The following is a 19311-nucleotide window of genomic DNA, read 5'->3' as shown; positions in this document are numbered from 1 at the left end:
CACTTTGAGAGTCTTCATTTGACAAAAATACTATAGGATATTACATGGATCAGGTGCATTGAATACTGGAAGGTTAAAATTACAAGGGACCAAATATGTTTAAGCAGTTCTGGCATCCAGTAGAGTTCAAATAGGTTTTATATGATTGAGGAAAGAAGCCATCAAAACCTGGGTCCAGGGGCGCCTGGGTAGCTCAGTGGGTTAAGCCTCTGCCTTCGGCTCAGGCCATGATCTCAGGGTCCTGGGATCGAGCTCTGCATCAGGCTCTCTGTTCAGCAGGGAGCCTGCTTCCCCCTCTCTCTCTGCCTCTCTGTCTACTTGTGGTCTCTGTCTGTCAAATAAATAAATAAAATCTTAAAACAAAACAAAACAAAAAACCTGGGCCCAATTTTCCCAAAAGTATGATTCTGATTCTAGTCTCTATGAGGTTATCCCCTGAAGACAATGTCTCTAATTGAGTTGAATTAGTTTACTAAAGAGCATACCCCCATTTGTTGTAGGAGATGAACAATATGCAAGAGGCAAAATGCCACATGGAAGCCACCTGGTCTTCAGTGGAATATAGAATCAGTTCCTTTGGGATGAATATGTTCCACATTTGACTTCCCACTTAAGGGAAAATAAGAGTGCCTTCTAATAGATTTTAAATAGGAAATGACAATGGAATCTTATACAAGATTATAAAATGGGAAATTTCATTTAGATAAGCAATAATTTCAAAGTCATCTTCTTAATATTACAGACTCTTCACATAATCATAATTTTATTTTGGTATTATATGGTAATTTCAAGTATAGTAAATATAAAGAATTTACCTCTGTAATTATAGCGAGTCTGGTCGTAGTTTAATGGCAACAAAACTTCAATTTAGAAGTATGGTCTACCAATTATTAATACATTTGGAAATGGTGTGTCATCTTCACTCCACTTGTCTGACTAAAACAGTGAGCCAAAAAAAGTAGGTCCAAGCTGTTTACTATGGTCAAAATGGGTTGCTTTTGCACTTGGTAAAAAAGCAGTCATATTTTGGAAGAAGAAACTGAGGCTATTAATATTTTCAACTAATTTTCAGAAAAGAAAAGAAAGGATAATCTAAGCTAAAGCCAAAATCTTACACAAGGTGGCAGGAGAATGATCTTTTCCCAGATAAAGGGTTTTTCAACTTAGCCATGTTAGGAGGAAGAAGAGAGGAGACATTGTGGACTTGAATAACGTTTGTACACTGTTCAAAAAGTTTTCAAAATAATGTGTATTATTTTTCTTCTTTTAGTTGAGACAAAACAAGCAAACAAACAAAAAACCACTAATTAGCTTACTCTTAAAAGGAGGTAAACAAGAAACTAGCAAAGATTGAGTGTTAGGTATTGTCCCCCTCCTTTTTTTTTTTAAATTATGTTATGTTAGTTACCATACAATACATCATTAGTTTTTGAAGTAGTGTCCATGATTCATTGTTTGTGTAAAACACCCAGTGCCCCATGTAATATGTGCCCTCCTTAATACCCATCACCAGGCTCACCCATCCCCACATCCTTCTCATCTTTTAAACCCTCAGTTTGTTTCTTGGGAGTCCATAGTTTTTCATGTTTCATTTCCCCCTCCAATCCCCCCACTTCATTTTTCCTTTCCTTCTCCTAATGTCCTCCATGCTATTCCTTAGGTTCCACAAATAAGTGAAACCATATGATGATTGACTTTCTCTGCTTGACTTATTTCACTTTACATAATCTCCTCCAGTCCCATCCATGTTGATGCAAAAGTTGGGTATTCATCCTTTCTGATGGCTGAGTGATATTCCATTGTATCCATAGATCACATCTTCTTTATCCGTTTGTCTGTTGAAGGGGATCTTGGCTCTTTCAACAGAATGGCTATTGTGGACATTGCTGCTATGAACACTGGGGTGCATATGGCCCTTCTTTCCAGTAAAATAGAGCTAGCCTATGACCCAGCGATTGCACTACTGAGTATTGACCTCAAAGATACAGATGTAGTGAAAAGAATTAGGTATTGTTAAAGCACAAATGCAGGGGATAGAAGTTATGGTACAGAAGAGGGAAGGGCAACCATATGGCAGAGTAGAATAAAGTAGCTCAGGAAGAAATTAGTCATATCCAGATATTGTAAGGCATGTGGGGTTGGCAGGGAGAGCATGAGAAATCATGAGAGCAGAGAGAGAAAATGGACCAGGCAGAAGAGGTTTATAACATTTTAACATCTAAGGTAAGCATATGCAAAGCAGAATAGGGAAAGAAATAAAAGTTTTTATAAGACTCAATACATAAGGAATAACGTGGAGGACACTGGGAGATGGAGAGAAGGGTGCTGGGGAAAATCAGAGGGAGAGACAAACCATGAGAGACTGTGGACTCTGAGAAACAAACTGAGGGTTTTGAAGAGGAGGGTGGCAGGTGGTTGGGTGAGCCCAGTGGTGGATGTTAAGGAGGGAATTTATTACATGAAGCACTGGGTGTGGTGCATAAACAATGAATTTTGGATCACTGAAAATAAATTAAAAGAAAAAAAAAGACTGACTACAGACATGGACCTCAGTGTAACACAGATATGGAACTCACTGTAATACCAGCCACTTCCCACCGACACACACAGACTATGATAATAATAAATAATAATGCAATTAAGAAAATTGCCTGCCAAATAATTTTCCTCTTTTTTATTTTTATGATTATTATTTTTATTTTATTTTTAAAGTTTTTTATTTAAATTCCTGTTAGTTAAAATAAGGTTAATATTAGTTTCAGGTGTACAATATAGTGATCAACACTGCCATACAATGGCTTAAATAAAAAAATGAAAAAAAAAATTTTTTAAAGATTTTATTTTTAAAAACCTGTACACTCAAGGTGGAATTCAAACGTACAACCCCAAGATCAAGAGTTACATATTTTACTGACTAATCCAGCCAGGCACCCCAACAAATAAAAAAATTTTATAAAATTGTGGAGTTTGTGGGAGTCTCATTTGCTCAGTCAGTTAAGTGTCTGCCTTTGGCTCAGATCATGATCTCAAGAGTCCTGGGATCGAGCCCCATATTGCTCATGCTCGCTCTCTCTCTCTCTCTCTCTCTCTCTCTCGCTCTGGCTTTTGCTCTTAAATAAATAAATAAAATATTTTTTAAAAAAATTGTTGAGTTTGTTTAACTAGTTTTAAACTAGTAGACGGAGATGAAGATTGGTCAGCGCGCGCCTGCGGGTGGTCAGCAGCTCCTGCTAGCTGAGCACACCTGGCTGGGGTGGTGCCGGGTTTTTAGAGACAGGTACAAACAAGTTTTGGGTGGGGCGCAACTGATTGGTTGACAGTCAGAACTTTTGAAAAAGGCCTTAGTGGAGTTTGCTGATTGGCTTTGGGGACCCGCGCGTGCAAAGAGAGAGGCAGGGAGGGGGAACAAGAAGGGGGAAGGTAGGAATGCCATCATGGCGTCTTCTATTATTTCTATAAGCCAAGCAGTTACAGAAGGGCAAAAGAGCAATTAATAAGCAATTAATAACCTAATTTACGCCTAAAAGCCAGCGGTTCACAGAAAAGCAAACAAGCGGTTAGTTATCCTATCTATCTTCTAGGGGAGGGGTCTTTCATTTCCCCATTTTTCTTTTTTTTTTTTAATTTTTTTTATTTATTTATCAGAGAGAGAGAGGGGAAGAGAGAGAGCACAGGCAGACAGAATGGCAGGCAGAGGCAGAGGGAGAAGCAGGCTCCCTGCTGAGCAAAGAGCCCGATGTGGGACTTGATCCCAGGACACTGGGATCATGACCTGAGCTGAAGGCAGCTGCTTTACCAACTGAGCCACCCAGGTGTCCCCCCCCCCTTTTTCTTTATCATGGATAGAATCTTCTATCCATTCGTCTTGTTCTTGCATGTCCTGCCCTTGCATTGAGCTAGTCCGGGGCTGTTTGTTTGAGGAGCTGGTATCGCTGTGTCAGTACCATAGTCTGAACAACAGACAGGCGATCTTTAATGAACTGTACTAACCTGTTTAAGACACAAGGACCAAAAGTTAGAATTAATAACAGAATGATGAGAGGGCCCGTTATAGATGACAACAAAGTAGTAAGCCAAGGCAATCTGTTGAACCAGTTTTCGCGGTGGAGAAGGGTGGAGAGGGGTGCAAGGCATCAGCCCCTTCTCCATCCTCAGCCAGCCTCCTGCTCCTTCATCATTTCCCCCTGAACAATTTTGACTCTTAAATCTTTAAGGTGGTTGAAGGTGGAAGGTCTCATCTTCTGTAACTTCTTCCTGCTGAATAGGGGCGTAGAGCTGTCCCTACCTACTGGGGTCAATATTGATCAGTGGAGGAATATATAGGGGAGTTACGAAAGGCGGAGGCAGCCGAATCCAGCGCTGACAGTGAAGAGGCGTCCTCTCACGCGACAAGGATCGTCTGTCATGGTGAAGTCATTGTAGCAATGGAGTCTCGGCACCAAGTAGAGAAACATTGAACAAAGCAACATATTAAGGTTAATGAGGTGATAAAAATGAGAAGCCCGAGAAGGAGATTTGGCCATAGTCCTCCTTCAAACCAGGAACTTAACCAATCACTAAAAGAGAGAGAGAGAGAGAGAGAGAGACTTATCCCTAAGACAAATCTGGACCTGATGTGAAGTCATTACAGTCAGGGACTGTTTTATAGTGAGCCTTGAGGCTCTTTTTATGAGGGCTGTTTTATGCTTAGCTAAAGCATCTATTTGCAATTGCACCTCAACAGAGGTGGCCTCTAGGATAAATATGACAAAGGGGTGAAACCAATAAGAAGAACTTTGAGGGGTCCAGCCTTAACAATATCCTGATTACAGAGGATCACTGGCAAGTGAGAAAACTTGTCAAGAGATAAGGGGAGTCCCCCATGCATCATACAATCCACTCATAAAAGTGGGGTCATCCATTATCTCCACAAGTCCATAGTTAATCCTATGGAGTGCAATAGGCTGGCTTTTAGGCAATTTCATTATCCCAGCCACACATAAGGTGTTAGTTAAGTTATATAATTGTAGGGAATTAATCCCATTTTCCAGTTGTTTAATCATGTGCTGCGGGGTCTGCGAATATCCCCACAAAATATTAAGATCAACTAAAGAAGCTATTGTACAACTTCTCTGAAGTTTACCTCAAATTGTTTAGCTTAGGTAAACATTTAAAGACAATCAAATCTAGAATTTAACATCCATAAAGGTGTGTTACTAAAACAATTTTTTTCTCTCTAAAATAACCCTCATTTCCAGAGATAGCCAAATCAGGACTAATTCACTTGTGAAACAAGTCCAGTTTTAACAAACTTGGCCCATTATTTACATAAGCTCAGCAAGAATAGTTGAGTGTGATCATATAGATCTTTTAGAATCTGCTTTGCTGGAACTTTGTATAAGGAATCTCTAGGTTGAACTTTTAGTAGCCTTTCCGGGCCAGAAGCCAAGCCCTGTACTTGCCATCAGGCATGCCTGCAATACCTGTTAATTTGGGCGAATGCCTCTTCTGAGTCTCTGCACCTACCAAAGAGTGACATTCTTTACTCACCTGGTGAGGCTGCTGGGAACTCTGTAAGCAAGGTTATCAGGCCAACAGTCCCAAGGGGCTTTATGGCTCCAGGTTTTATAAAGTCAACCTTAGTTCCTTAAAGCTGTCTGGTCATATCTGAGTCTATGCATGTCTTTCTCAAATATGACATTCCAGTCAAAGCCTTGGTAAAATAACCAGTTTCCAATGGTGTCCTGTTACAAGGAGAACAGATTCTTATTGAACTTATGCAAATGACTGATTGCCATGGAAGAAAGAATACTTACTGAGACCTTTTGGTTTCAGAGGGTTCAGATAGAGAGAAAAGTTGAATGCTTTGATTTGTTTACAAATCAATACTTTTACATCTCTGTAAGTTACAGATAACTAGGAGGGAGTATCCCTAGTCTGGAAGAGCAAACATTAGAGAGAACCAACAAAGTTTAAAGTAAGATAAAGCATTAAGAGACACAACACTATAATCTTTTAGTTCATTTAGTCCCATGTTACTAATTCTGGTGAATGCAGCTTTAGTCAGTTCTGGAAATTCTTACCCATTTCAGTTTTAGGATTTTCAAGCATATCAAATATCTGTATTTGTCCTGAAAGTCCTTTATAGGAATCTCCTTGAAGATAAAACTCATTTTACCAGAGAATTAAAACAATTATAAATGACAAAAACTCAGAATGGATATGGTTAGAGCTAGAGACACGGGAGTTTACAATTTAGCTGCAAGGAAATCAGGTTATTTCTGAGATACATAACATTTCCATAATTACAGTATCAAGCGGTGATCTCTCAAAACATTAAAACTTTAGGAAGTGCATAGAATCTCTAGAATAGTTATAGCATTTTCCCAAATGTAACCCAAGGTTTATCATTGGTTCAGTAGTACTTCATGAGCAACTTCACATACCAAGGAAAAGCCTGAGTTAAAGAGATTTACGATTTAAATCTTGTCAACATTTGCTAAAATCTTAGAAAGTGTTATAGCACATGCCTAAATATAATTAGGGATGTTAAACACCTGATAAAACAAAACCTAGAAACTGGTTTTTCTGGGCAGGCAAAGAAAACCATTTACATTTTCTTAACAGCAGATCAATTGATCTAAGAAAACATTGTCCTTTTGAACAGAGACAATTTCAGTCTTGTACCAATGTACCTTTAAAACCCATTCATTTCAATCTTAATCCATTCTTGACCATAGCTAAAATTCCTTTTCTGAAGATTTCCCTTCACAAACCTTCTACAACTTTCCTTTGCATTCAGGTTTTGTCCCAAGTCATTTCCTTCCAAACAACCATCTCATTTAGGACAAAATTACCTTCCTTTACCTTCAACAAAATGTATTCCCATTCCTTAAATCTTTCTTATATATCTCCTACTTTCCTACATACAGAGTTTCCCTTTATTTCCATCAGTCTTAGTTACACTAAGCAGAACTTTGTATTCTTAGAAACACCTTTAGTTATTAACCAATTGTGAACTGTTACAACAGAATTCTTCAGGTGGCAATTTATGAATCAGTTAAGTAGAAAACAAGCTTACCAGCAGATTTAAATACTCTTAGTTTCTTTGCAGTAAGAAGTCAAAAGCACAAACCTACATCCAGTAATTAACGACTTAGTATTTTATCCTGTTTGGTTAAGACCTAGATGTCCACAATTCAATTCCATTTGTCATCCAAGCAAAACTTTAAAACTTTCAGGTTACCAAAGACTTTGAAAGCTACTTCAGCAATTACCCATTAGAACTTTGAGACAGACAATTAACCATCAGTTTAGTCATTCCTTTGCTAACAAATTTTAACAAGTAACACAAGCTTATTTGACCTTTAGTAAACTTCGATAGAATAAAGCTTTACATTTACTGCTGTTAACTTCAAAGATGCATCTATCTTAATTAAACCAACAAACTTAACTTAGTTCTAATACTGATTTACGTTCCACCTGGGCCCACTCCAATTTGAATGTTTACCTGAGACATGCGTGGGAAGATCTGGAGTGGGTGTGTTAGGTCCAGGGGGTACTCTTCTTGCTCCTTGACAGTGGAGAGAGAAGGAGCCGTGGTGCATGATCTAGAGGCCAGTCATGCAGGCTGCACACACGTTGGTACAGAAACATGTAAGGGGGAAACAGAAGAAACAAAGCGCCGCCAGGAGGCAGAGAAAGGATTCCCGGTTTTGGAGCTCCTAAGCCCCAACAGAGGAGCAGACGCCATGCTTTCCCATCAGCCATGGGGGAGGGGTTAGGCAGTCCAAGTCAGGCCAGAGAACACAGGGAAACTTCCCCGAAACAAAGAGAGTTTCGGCAGCTGCTTGGGAATATTCCTTATAGTCTCTGTCTCGAGTTAGACCAACCCCAGTTGGCTCCAGTAATAGCCATTTACATGGGAAGTGAGTGAGGGAGAAGCCCCATTTTAGAATCAAAGAAAACACCAAGGACAACGAGTAGAACGCACAAAACAATTAACAAACAGGTCGCTGCGCGGTTTCGGTATACTACCGAAAGCGAGGTTTCCACCGGCCCAGAGGAGCCTCGAGATCTCCCTGCGGTGGACAAATTGCGTCCAGGGCCGAGGGGTTCCTCTGGAATGGACAAACGGATATAACCCTCGGACAAATGAGGGACTCCAAAAAATTGGGCCCCTCTAATCCCTGGGGCGTCCCCCAGGGTGGTAGGGGAGAAGTTCGAGCTCGTCAGCTCCTTCTCAAGCTGCCTACAAATACAATACAACAACGCGCGCTGTTGTACAAACACTATACCGCTACCCGCAGTATAGGTCAAACAGAGGCCTCACAAGACTAGAGACAAACAAGAAGGCGAGACAGGAGACAAAAACACAGTTATTATAATTTAAATGCTGGCCAGCTTACCTCCTGGTGGGAGTCAGTTGGATCCGTGGGCAGGAGTCCAATGATCTCGATGGGACCTCCAAATGAAAGACCCGCGGATCCCCTTACCCAAGAATCCAACTCTGCCACTGGATGCAATCAGCAAGAGGTTCTTTATTGTTACGCAGGCGCCTGCGGGTGGTCAGCAGCTCCTGCTAGCTGAGCACACCTGGCTGGGTTGGTGCTGGGTTTTTATAGACAGGTACAAACAAGTTTTGGGTGGGGCGCAACTGATTGGTTGACAGAACTTTTGAAAAAGGCCTTAGTGGAGTTTGCTGATTGGCTTTGGGGACCCGCGCGTGCAAAGAGAGAGGCAGGGAGGGGGAACAAGAAGGGGGAAGGTAGGAATGCCATCATGGCATCTTCTATTATTTCTATAAGCCAAGCAGTTACAGAAGGGCAAAAGAGCAATTAATAAGCAATTAATAACCTAATTTACGCCTAAAAGCCAGCGGTTCACAGAAAAGCAAACAAGCGGTCAGTTATCCTATCTATCTTCTAGGGGAGGGGTCTTTCACTGGGACTTTCCCTACTGAGTTGTTGTAATGTAAGGACCTATTTTATATTTTTATATTTTAGCAAGAGGCTTTCATTGAGGTTAACCTTTAAACTGTCCTTGCTCCCCTTCCCCCAGGGGATTCACTTAAAAACAAGTCCTGGAAATCAGCTCCAGGTAACAAAGCCCATATACAAGGGTGGGTCAGGCCAGGTGGAGACAGCAATCAGCGGGACGCGGGGCGGGGGGTGGGGGGGTTTGCATATTGTCTCCCTAGATACTAAGGAGTATGTCCCACTCCTCCGCCCTTTGGGAACCTTTTTGGCACCAATCCTAATCAAGGTGTAATAGGCTGGGTCAAATGTCTATACTAGGGTAAATTGAACCTCAACTGGTCACCTAGCCTCACTGTGAAGTTTCCTGTGTGTATTAAAATATAATTGGTCACCTGTGCGTGGCCAGGCCTGACTGCATGGCCTTTGCCCTTAAAAGCTAGACTGTGAAACAGCGAAGGGTTGCCTTCTCTCAGAAGAGGTGTGGCCCCGAACGTTCGGTTAGATTCTTGATGCTTGGCATGAAATAAAGCTTTGCTTGACCTTCGCTTTACATCAGTCTCGCTCCTTTAATCATAGACCCATTATTGGGGCATAACAGTATTAATCTTATAGTTATAAGTCCACAATGCATCCATCATCCATTCTACCCCTTAACATTCCCCTTTGGACAGACAGACCCATGATCTAGAACAAGCCTTATTTTATAGTGCCTTGTAGGAGATTTTTGCTGCTGCCTAAATTGCCTACTTTCCTCTCACCATTACCACGGAAATTGGGTCCACTGAAACAAAGGGGTAGTGTAAGAAATTAACAACTTCCATAAATCTCTTTAAATAATAAAGTATAAGATAGTGATACCTTTTTTTCTGCCACATAACCAATTCTTGCAAGAATAAGGTATTATAAGAGAATTTACAACACATGCTAGCATTATCCTACTGGACCCAGATCATTTGTATGTTTCTCTGTCTCTGAGAAATGTAGTTATTTACACGACTGAAACCTACAAATTGTTTGATATGACTACTAATATCACCTACATTATTTTAAAGCCTGTTTAAGGCTTCTGAAATACATAGGTTTTGTAAACACTTCTTAAGCATCTTGTATATATCAAACACTTTAAAAATCTCTGCTTTAAAAAAAACAAACCAAAAAACTCTACCTCAATGGAACTTTGAGTCTGAAAAAGATACAGGCAATATACAAGGCAACAGATAGAATAATTACATATTTGATTATATACTCCGAGGATGTCACATTAAATTGATATGAAAATGATGAGAAGGATCTGGATTTCTTGTCAAAATGTTTTGCCTTAAATAGAAATTGATATTTAGGGAAAGTTGTTACTGAAAGAGGTCCTGTGTCAACCAAAAATGTTAAACCATGATCTGACTAAATTTTCCAGTTGTGATCATTGCTTTGTTTAGCTGTCTTATATTAAGACTGAATTTAGTAATTCAGTCTCAGATTTCAGTAACTCTTTTTTTTTAAGATTTTATTTATTAGAGAGAGAGAGGGAGGGGCAGAGGGAGAGGAAGAACCAGACTCCTTGCTGAGCAGGCAGCTGATGCAGGACTGGATCCTAGTAGCCTGGCATCATGACCTAAGCTGAAGGAAGACACTTAACCAACTGAGCCACCCAGGCACTCTAGACTGTAAACTTCTTAAAGGTAAAAAAGTTTATTCTTCTAGTAGTTCCACAGACATTTCTAACATCCATAAGGAAGCATGTACTGATGTAAAATGCCAGCAAATCAAATTATTTAAAAAAGAAAGAAAGAAAGAAAGAAAGAAAGAAAGAAAGAAAAGATATATCTGGATAAAGAGAAATACAGAAAATCTAATAATACATTGAATTATTAGAGCAAAGAATGAAGGAAGAGAAAATAAATATGAAATAGAGATTTCCACTAAAAGAAAAAAAATTGAATAAGGCAGGAGATTTAGAAAATTATTATGACAGACTTGAGAAAAAAATAAAATAGGAATTTTTAGAAAATAGCAATGAATGAAAAGGTAAATTGTTCCTACCTCTATAATATTAGCTGTTTGTTGTTGTTGTTGTTGCTAATTTACCTATTTAAGCTAATAAAGAAAGAAAGGTTTCATTTAGGGATAAGGTTTCTATATATATATATTTTTTCCATTTAGTGATAAGATATATATATATATATATATATATATATATATATATATATGTTTTTAAATTTTAATTGTTAGAAAATGTGTCACAGAAAGTGTTTAAAGTTTAAGATACAGATGCAACATGTAACGAACTTCATTGTTTGAACGTCTAATTTATAAATGCTGTTAGTGGAAACTTGGTGGAAATGTCCTTATGTGGTTGTGTTTCTGGAACTAAGTATATTTATTAATAAGGAATAGTTTAAAATTATGAAATGACCAGGAGTGGACAATTTTCCTAATCCTATCAGCTCTTTGCAGCTCTTTTATTAGCCCCCTTCAGGAATATTAGCTTTATTTATCTAATTAAATTTTATATTAATGTGCTTTTGACTCTTGGCCTTTCTCTTCCTTCTGTTCTTTTTTTTTTCCCCTAAATTACATGTTTCTGTTTAACAGCTACTATCTGTTCTCTCTAATTCTCAACATCAATTTACTAACACCAGAGATGAAGCAGCATCAATATTTAGAAGTGAAGAATACAAAGCCTTGGGCATCTGGATGGCTCAGTCAGTTAAGCATCTGCCTTCGACTCAGGTGGTGATCCCAGGGTCGTGGGATGGAACCCCAGGTTGAACTTTCTGCTCAGCTGGGAGCCTACTTCTCCCTCTCCCTCTGCCTGCAGCTCCCTTTGCTTGCGTTCTCCCTCTCTTTGTCAACTAAATAAATAAAATAAAATAAAATAATGTAAATAATACATTTATTTATTTATTAAAATGCAATTATTACACAATACATAATGTATTGCATAATTATAATAATGATTAAATAATTTATTAAATATTCATATTAAATATATCAATTTAATTAAATAAATATTTTTTAGAATTTAAAATATTTCAAATTTAGATTATTAAATATTAAATCATTAATTTAATAAATAAATATCTAAACATTATTAAATAAAATAATTTATTTATTAAAATGAATAAAGTTATGTTGTCATTATCTGAGCATGTATTTTTAAATAGTCTAAAAAAAACCATCTAATAAAGTCTAAATATATTGAGTTCAGATATTTATACAAGTTAACCCAGACACTCAACCCACAGACAGTTTCCAAACATTTGTTTTTATCTACTATTCAAAATACGATTGTAATGTATTTATTTATAGCTTTGACATAGCAAGGAAACTTGGAGGAAAAGGAGACATTTGCTTTTAATATTTGAAAATTATTTTGTTGATTTAAAAAAAATAAAAACCTTAACACATGAGCATTTCTTCTTAAATAACACTGTGAAGTTTCTGAGTCGCATTCTATTAAAAGTGCTGATAAAATGGCCTCAGTTACTCATTTAAATTATCAGCTGAATGGGTAACAAATGAAGTAGAGAGCTTTTTAATTATTTATGAATGTATTGCTTGTGGATGGAGTGCCACATAGAGTTACCTCTCTTTTTGGCTTTGTTTTGTGAGCAGCAGTGGAATCTATGAATGAGATTAAACATAAGGACATTCACAGAAATTCTTAATGAACTTCTGGGGAAGGGCAATAAGTGTAAGGAAAAACTGCAGCAAGACTAATTACAAATTTCAAGTGGTCATCGCTTAATTATAGAAGCTTTTAAGTTCAAGTACTATATCTTTTTTATGAGCCTATCATATTGTATTAATTACCACAAACTGCACTCTTGAACACTTAATCTTTTCACATATTTCTTATTCTTAGTACTTAAAAATACCCTTATGATTGATAAGTAAATGGCTTTTACTGACAATGCATTTATATACATAAATAAATAATGCTGTTTATATATATAAAAACAATTGAATATGTGTATGTGTTCAATGAAATTTTTTTTTCAAATTAACATCTTAATTCTACCACATTGGTTACAAATAGATATAGACTTTATAGATTCATCAAATATTTTATTCTCAAATTTATATCTCCTTTGTGAAGTAAATGAAACTGTACATATTAAATATAATCCTATCACATGTAACGGTTACTAGTGCATCCCAGGACATACATAGGTCAGGTCCTACTCAAGGCATCACGGATAACTGGATTTAACTTTCTATCCTAGGAGTCTTCTGTATATTTCTGTGGCTTTTATACTACAATCAGGAGGAAGAATTCTTTTGCTAAAAGCTTCCAAATGACTATGTGAGTAGATTATTTGTAGACCAGTGATATAATATTATAGTTTAATATGTAAAGCATGATAAAATAAAATGCTATTGCCATATTTAATTTGTTCAGTAAAGCATTCATTTAGTTATCAAGCATTCATTTTCTTTTTTTTTAAGATTTTATTTATTTATTTGACAGACAGAGATCACAAGTAGACAGAGAGGCAGGCAGAGAGAAAGGAAGGGAAGCTGGGTCCCTGCTGAGCAGAGAGCCTGATGTGGGGCTCCATCCCAGGACTCTGGGATCATGACCTGAGCAGAAGGCAGAGGCTTTAACGCACTGAGCCACCCAAGAGCCCCAAGCATTCATTTTCTTTATACAGAAGAGATAGAACAATATTATATTGTAGAAAATACAGTAAATAATCTAGAAACCTTGATCATTTGGTTTTGGCAATTTTAGAACATAAAATTAGCTAAAACTCAAGTGCAAGTTATATTTGTATCATAGGAGGAAAAGTTAATTAAAAGTTTGTTTATTACCATAGTTTAACACTTCAACAAAATGATAACAAGTCAAAAATTAATGAATATATGAAGTATACAATAGAAACAATAATCTTGAGTGTATGTGACTCACTGTAGGTATTGATAGGCTAGAAATCAAAGGGAAAGTATCTATAGGGTTTGTTCAGTTCCATGCTCATCAGATTAATAGGCTTTCTCATATTGCTTCCTTCACCACATTAATTTGTCTAATGAAGTTTTCAAGAGTTAAAGACAGTGATAGGTTCATGGCTGGAGAGAAGGTACAGAATCTAAGATAGTTCAGCAGTGCTTATTATTTAAGAGAAAGACAGCATGGGAGGTGAGGGGTGGAAGGAAAGAAAGAAGAAGAGAGAATCTTAAGCAACCTCCTTGCCCAGCACAGAGCCTATAGGGGCTTCATCTCATCGCCCTGAGATAACAACCTGAGCTGAAATCAAGAGTCAGATGCTTATCTAATTGAGTCATGCAAGTGCACCATTTTTTCCCTGTATCTTTATTTTCATCTCTTTCTGTAACTGAGTTTCCCTTCAAAATCAGGACTTGCATACACAACCTAAATAATTATTTTGGGATTTGATCACATGGAAGAGGAGAGAATGAGAAGAGCTAAGTGGTCCAGGAGAAACATATGAGTTCAGACTGAGTGGATTATGATTGTGGACAACTGAGCATCAATCCTAATGCACAGAATACATCTCAGAATTATTTTCCTGAAACAAGAAAGAATCTGTTTAACCCACTGGCTTCTGCATCCTATCCACAGTGGTTAAAATTCATCCCAGAAGTAATTAATGTCCCTGACTTTACTATTACTGGGCATGAGAGAGGAGCTGAGTGGGCTTGGTCAGTGTCCCACCTAATGAAAGGCAGAGCAGATTCAGGCAAAAAAAAATTATTAGTTCTTTCCAAATTAGATTTAATGGGATTCTATTTTTCATTCATGAATTCATTTTACATATTATATTTTATCGATTTTTCTAAGCTTTGGCCAATATTCACTGCATTTTTGAATAGCTTTTATCTATTATTGTAAATCATTTTTCTGCTACATTTGTTTAGTCATGGTTATCCATTTCTTCTTCCAAGTTTTTCAGATATGTGATATCAATTTCCAAATAAAGTATTTAAAATGTTTATTTTTTATACTAAACTTCTATGAAAAACATTGATATATGTATTATGGCATATTGTTCCCCTTTCAACTTAGTTTTTAAAATGTGACTGTGCCTTGGCAAATATATATTATTTCTTTTTATGTTTATGTAGATTCTTCATAATTTTCCCAAGTTCATTGGCTTATGGTTTCTATTTTTTTAATAATTTTCCTACTGCCAATTAATAGATTTTTTTCCATTACATTGTCTAAGTTGCCATTGCCATTATAAGTAAAAAGCATCTGGAAATCGATATCCCTGTCAGTTTCCTCAAATCACTCATTATTTTCAGGATCTAGTTGGATTTTCTTACAGGTTCCAGGTGGACAAGCTTTTGAACTGGTGCTAATTATTATTTCTGTTTCTGGCTTCCTGCATTTACCAGCATAGGGATCATTTTTAACAATTATGATGAAATGAGGCATCATATTCTTATTCTCAACTTCATTAATAATGATATTAGTGTAACATGTCCTACAAGATAATAATAGATACATGTAAAATAATTTCACTGACCAAAAAAGTGGTGGAAAATGTAAATAAAACACAGTGGCAAACAACTGGTCATTTCAAGTTGAGCTATTTTTTTCCCCCTTTATTTCCCTGTCTCTTTAATTTCCTGTAGCACATTCCTACAAAGTATTTTAAGGTGTTTTATATGCACATACATAGAGATCATCATGGAGTCTAACTCTAATAATTCCTTGTCAGTTTTAAATATTTTAAGTATTGTTCATTCCTATGTCAGTTGTCTATTAACTTTTTCTCCACACTGTACTTAATTGCAAGGAAATATTTAATTTTAATATAAATTAATTAATCACTTTAATAAATATTTTTACCTTATGGATTAATCTTTGATGCTTATTTCTTAATTTTTTTAACTTTTAAAATTTTATGTATTGAGAGAGAGAGAGAGAGAACAAGCGCAAGCAGGGGGAGCTGCAGAGGGAGAGGGAAAAGAAGAAGCAGGTTCCCCACCAAGCAGGGAGTCAAGCTCAGTCTCAGGGCCTTGGGATCATGATCTGAGGTGAAGGCAGAGGCTTAGCTGACTGAGCCACTGAGTCTAATTGTTATCTTTGATATTTAAGGAAATACTTTATCATCTCTAATTGATCCCCTATGTCACAAATACAGTTTTCTCTATGGTGCTATTAATTTTATTGTCTTAAAATTAGACTCTTTTTCTAGAAGCATTTTTAATCAGTCTCTTACGTCTATAATTTAGTTTTTATACATTTCATTTAGTATTTTATTTTATCTTCATCATCTCGGAGTATTCCTGACCAGTACTCATTGGTCAAATCTTTCTTATTAATCTATTCCAAAAATTTGTTTGTTTCTATAATATTTTGTTATTACTGCTGTCGTTCTTAGGTTTTGTCTTTATATTCTTTTTGTTTTGTTTTGTTGTTTTATGCTTTGGTGTTTTTGTTGTATTGTTTTGTTTTTCTTTTGAATTAATACAATTAAACCTTTAGATTTCCTTCATACCTTTAATTATTGTCACTTATTTTCACAAATGATATTACCATAGTACAGTAATTCTAAATATTTCTGAATTAGCTGTATTATTTCTTTTTAGGTATAAAGTTAACTTCCAGTTACATGGACTTAATATTTTGGTCATTCTATTCTAGTTTTATTGCCTTATCATTGGAAAATATAGCCTGATACTTAACTCTAGGGAATGATGTGGGAGAGCTAGGTTCTTGTCTCTTGGAGTCAAAGAAGGAATCTCGTGGGCAATGGAGAGTGAGTAAGTGACAGAAGTTTATCAAGTGAATATATAGAAAAAGCTCTCACAACTAAGAGGAGTCCCCACACCGTCAACGATGAGTGCCTTCAGGGTTTATTTTTTATAAAAAGGTAACCAGGCAACTTTAATCCTTTTAACATCTCTATCAATAACTGCTGCAATGGCTTACCTCCTTTTTAGGGTCTGATTATTCTTTTTTGGTTACAGGTGTTTATCATAGAGACACCCACCCCACATGACCCACCCCATACACCTAGGGCAGGGTGGTCCTCCATCCCACATGCCTAGATCAGGGTGCTCTTCCCTGGGGTAGGGTGGTCCAATTTATCTCTTTACTCTGGTTTTCCCACACCACATTTTGGGGATTTCTGAGAGCCTGTTCACAAAGTTCCCTATGGATCTCTTCCTCCCTAGCCCCACCTGTCCGTTAATCATTTTGAGAGTTGATCTTACCAAAGTACTGTAATTCTAAAAATTTCTGAATTAGCTGTATTATTTCTTTTTAGGTATGAAGTTAACTTCCAATTATATGAATTTAATACTTTGGTCATTGTTTTCTAATTTTATTGCCTTATTCTTGGAAAATATAGCCTGATATTTAACTCTAGGAATTTATTGGCATATACTTCTGGCCTAAATAATGGCCTGTTTGTGTAAATGTTCAACTTATGCTTATATACGTACTGAAGGCTATTGTTTTGGGGTCAGGATGGCTACATGTATTAATAGATCAGGACTATTAGATTCTCTAAATTTTGATGTCTCTTAATATAATCTAATTAAATTATCAGTTAATGAAAGAAGTTAAATTTTTTATGTACTACTGCATCTAAACTTATCAAAGTCTTTTGCGATAATTAGACGAGTATGTCATCCTGTTTTTATACCAAGTCTTACATTAAAAAAAATCATACTATCGTAAATATTATTTATTATTATTATTATTATTATTATTTTTAAAGATTGTATTCATTGGGGTACCTGAGTGGCTCAGTCAGTTAAGTGTCTACCTATAGCTCAGGTCATAATACCCGGGTCCTGGGATAGAGCCCCGCAGGGGGTTCCCTGCTCAGTGGGGTGCTTCTCCCTCTCCCTCTGTTATTCCCCCTGCTGTGTGCATGTTTTTCTTTTCTCACTCTCTCTCAAATAAATAAGTAAAATTTAAAGATTATCTCTCTCAAATAAATAAGTCAATTTTTTTTTCTCAATGGGAGGGAGAAGCAGACTCTCCACTGAGCAGGGAGCCTGATGCAGGGCTCAATACCAGGACCCTGGGATCATCACCTGAGCTGAAGGCAGACACTTGAACCGACTAAGTCACCCAGTCACTCCAGTTGTTAATTTATTTATTTATTTTTATTATGCATATGTTTTATCTCTCTTTTCTTCAAGTCTTTTTTTGATCTTTTTACTTTTTTCATAAAACTGAATTATTTCAAGATGACTTGGTCATCCTCTTTTCCCCCACCCCATAGGTCATAGAGTACATTTTAACTGTTAAAGTAATATTAGTATTTAAGTGCTGCCTACACAAATTAAGGCAAATTACCTGTGGTCTGTATTCCTGAAAATATTTTTTTTTATTATGCCTTCCTATTCCAATGACATTTTATAAGGATCTAAATGTTTACATTTGTGATTATTTTTTTCAAGATAATAAAGCTATTACTTCATTCTTTTTTATATCTGATGCTATTTAAAAAATTTCTATCAGTCTGATTCTTGTTTCTTTATTAATGAATTATTTTTTTTCTCTCTAACACTTATGATTTTTTTTTTTGTCTTTGGTATGTATGCCCTAGTGTGGGATTCATAAAGTCAACTATAGTTATGAATATTTTCTTTCTTTTCTTGTATGTAAGTTTTAATCCAGTGTCTTGACTATTTTATGCTTGAGAAATAGATGTACATTAATATTCAAATATTTCTTTCCTTTTTCTTCTTTCATTTAAAAAAATTCATATATTTTATCTTATTTAAAAAATATTTATTTATTTATTTGGAGTAGAGAGAGAGGGTCATGAAGAGTGGCTGATTATATACTTTCAATTTGGGAGGAGGTTAGGGATAGCACAAGCCTCCAAGGTATTTTAGAAACAAGGTTTCCAGGACCTTGTGGGGGCTAGCTATTGTTAGGGTAAGATCATTTATTACTATTTAGTAAAAACTCAGGGAAGAGACTCTTCTGATGTGTATCAGTGGGTATATGCTTGGGAGATGATTGCCAATGTACATCTTGAGGGCAGGGGTGCAGAGTAAAGAAGTTTCCGAAGTAAGTTTTACATGTGAAAGTAGATTTTCAGTATCCTGGGGGGTGGACTAAGAATGCTTTTTGCGCTGAGTGGATGTGTCCACATGGAAGCAGCTGAGTCCCCAGAGGAACTTCAAGGACTTGTCAACAGGCTATGAGTAGTAAGGAAATCTAATTTTTTCTCTAGCTTTTGTTCCACACACATCACCTACATCTTACACCTCTTTTATATTGATAATTTTAATGCTTGGCTGGTATCCAGATGACTATATCCTTAAGTGACTTCTTATCTCTATTGAATCCATTACGTATTCTATCCATTGTATTCTTTTTTTTTTTTTTTTTTTTTTTTTTTTTTTTTTTTATTTTTTA

This window comes from Mustela lutreola, chromosome 6 (genome assembly GCF_030435805.1).
Source record: "Mustela lutreola isolate mMusLut2 chromosome 6, mMusLut2.pri, whole genome shotgun sequence".
Lineage (NCBI taxonomy): Eukaryota > Metazoa > Chordata > Mammalia > Carnivora > Mustelidae > Mustela > Mustela lutreola.
This window is presented reverse-complemented; position numbering follows the sequence as displayed.